The 2,982-nt window shown below is 39.3% G+C and overlaps 1 pseudogene; it reads right to left on the bottom strand.

Moving 5' to 3' along the window:
* Window positions 1-424: 424 nt before the first annotated feature.
* LOC122739421 lies at window positions 425-1,070 on the bottom strand (annotated as a pseudogene).
* Between the last annotated feature and the right edge of the window lie 1,912 nt (window positions 1,071-2,982).

The raw sequence follows: 2,982 nt of genomic DNA, 5'->3' as shown, positions 1-2,982 counted from the left end.
ATTTACAACAGACATGTCTAAGCAATCTGGATGGGTAGAGGAAAGAAAAGCTAACAAATAATACTATCACACAAATAATAAACTTCTATAAGTCTGTCATTCCTATGTTGCATGAGTAACCAAAGAAGAATATTATTCCTTTATCATCCCATGAAGTCCATGTAGAATTTTCTGTCAGACCAAAAAGGGAAACTTTTCAGAATAAATCAGGATTTTCCTGCTATTATCTCAGGGGAATACTTCATCCATTAAAAATATCCATTCCAGAGTAAAAGCATAAGAATTATTTTCTTATGGCAAATAAACATTTAAAACAAGTTGTCATTCAAATGTCCCTTTGACATAGAATCTATTCTACATTACAAAGTGGCTTTCCTTTGTTCTGAGTGAGAGCAATTCTTTGTTCCTTCAGGTTTCTAAATCACTAATTCAAAATCATCCCAGTCTGTTTTTTCAACACTGCTTATGTCATATTGTTAGGGAACTCTTTTAGGAATCTTCTCTTCTGGGTGATCCCTTTTCAACAGAAATGATGGCATAGTAGTATAAATTAATCAGGGATTCTGAGCTACTGAATGATGAATTGCTTGACTGATACAGTCAAAATTCCTCCATTTGTAGTAGAAGTTCACCATTGATAAGTTCTCTTTGTCTTGGGTAGTCTAACTGTTGTCCTACGTGTACTTGGACCTGTAGGCCTCTTCTTAAATAAAGATTGTGTGACATGAATCTTTTTGATGATTTAATTTTGTCCCACTCCTGGTGAAATTGACTGGAACATTGTTCCTTCTGCTTAACTGGTTATGTCTCTTGAGAACTGGGGTTGGTTTCCTCTGCATTTCATTTTCTATCTAAAGGTCTCTCTTCCTTTGTGAACTTGGAAAATATTGCTGTATATTGTTACTTAGAGGTCATCAATTGATAAGGCTCAAACCCATTAGCTTCCTGAATTGGCAGGTCAATGATAATTCCATAAGAATGACTTTTTCCATTGCCCATTCTTCCTCTTTAGCCCAAACCATTTTAATAAAACCACTCTGCTCTTGTAGATTCCATTTGGCTACTCTCATACTGAATTGCCAGGTTGTAGTAGTAGTAGTAGTAGTAGGCCTCCACCAGTCGCTGACAACCATGGATCAGTGCCTTGAAGAGCCACAGGCCAGTGTGGCTGTGCAGTCTGATATGTGAGCTGCAGCTCCTGAGTGACTTATAACTGGTAACTGCCGCATCCCATGTTGTATCTACTCCATGAGGAGTAGCTGGAGTGTCCTCTCCAGGGTGCTGGCCTAGGCGGATCAATATGGAAAACAAGCTGTGGCCCATGCATCAGGTTTTCCCTTTCTGTGACATTGGTGGATCCAAAGGAGAGGCAAAGCCAATACAGTTTGGCACCAGTTCCACCGCAGGAGTTGCCAGAGGGATGTGATGTCCGACATCCAACTGCCTAAGGGACTCCGACTCCTGATTTTTCCTCAGAATTAACTCCCGAAGCCTTTCCCATATATGGGTATAGCCACAAGGCAGCAGAGGTTTAAAATCAGGTTTTCTGTCTCCTAGGCGGGTTGCCTGCCAAGGTTAACGAGCCCCACCTGCCCGAAGCTACTGGTTTTAAGGCGCCAGTGACTTGCCTTCACCCCCTTTCCTATTAGTTGAAACAGTTCTGCCACAAGAAGGCCAGGATTTGGGCTTTGGTTGTCAGAGGCTGAGACGCACGCTATTGGAGCATTTTATAGAGAATGGGAGCTTATCCCCACTCCCACCCCAGCATGATAAACCTTTGGAACCAGTATGCCAGGTACCAGTATGTTTAAATCTTTTAATTAATTATGTAAAACAAACAATCACAAAACAATTATGGAAAATTCTGCTATATTGTTCTTCCTTCTTATTTAACTTGATAATATCATCTAGAAAAATATAAGTCTTGTTGAGGTTTTCATGAGTGCTGGTCTTCAATAATGTGGGAATAATCAGCAGGGATGCCCTCCTGATCCCTAACCCATTCATCACTTGAAATGTCATCACTGGAATTTGCCATTAGGGAAGGCCCATGTCTTGATCTGACCAATTCCCACTTAAAAAATATGTGTGTATATATATATATATATATATATATATATATATATATATATATATATATATATAAAACTGTTGAGGGACATTATCCCCTTGGTGCTTCTCCAATAACTTGATCCTTTTGGCTTTGTGTATATGTTGAAATTCTATACCTTGATTCATAAAGTCTGATCCAATGTCACAAAAAGATCTTGGAAAATGCTAAAGCTCCCTGGGCAAGAAATTGACAAGATCAGCTGCTACAAAAAAAAAAAATCCTTTATATAAAATCTTGTGGTAAAAAAAGAGTAGGTAGGGGCATCTAGGTGGCACAGTGGATAAAGCACCGTCCCTGGATTCAGGAGTACCTGAGTTCAAATCCAGCCTCAGACACTTGACACTTACTAGCTGTGTGACCCTGGGCAAGTCACTCAACCCCCATTGCCACGCCAAAAAAAAAAAAAAAAAGAGTAGGTAGCAGATGCTTGTGCCACTGCCAAAGACAAAATCTCAAAAGAAATAGAAATTGGCATGTTTTGTTGTTGTTCTGGCTTTGTTTGTTTTTGTCACCATATCATAGAAGATAAGCTAGCAACATAGCTTATAATTTTTTGGATTTGTCATTTATTAATGGCATATTTCTTGGCTACTTTTTAAAAGCAATTTCTGTCATAGAAATGGTACCAATAAACTTCCTTCCCAATATGGCTTTTGAGTCTTCAGCTTGGTTACCTGTTGAGCTGGGTCATTAGTTAAGGCTTCAGGCATTAGCCTCTTGAGTGGCTGATGAATGCTATAACTTGGGATTTCACTGCTGGAATGGCAGGCTGAAAATCTCAGCATTAAATCTGGCTCCTGGACTTCTGATGACTGGCCAGTCTTACCATTCAAAGCTCATATGGTGATAACTGTCTTTATTATTCCTTC

Source organism: Dromiciops gliroides, chromosome 2 (assembly GCF_019393635.1).
Source record: "Dromiciops gliroides isolate mDroGli1 chromosome 2, mDroGli1.pri, whole genome shotgun sequence".
Lineage (NCBI taxonomy): Eukaryota > Metazoa > Chordata > Mammalia > Microbiotheria > Microbiotheriidae > Dromiciops > Dromiciops gliroides.
This window is presented reverse-complemented; position numbering and strand designations above follow the sequence as displayed.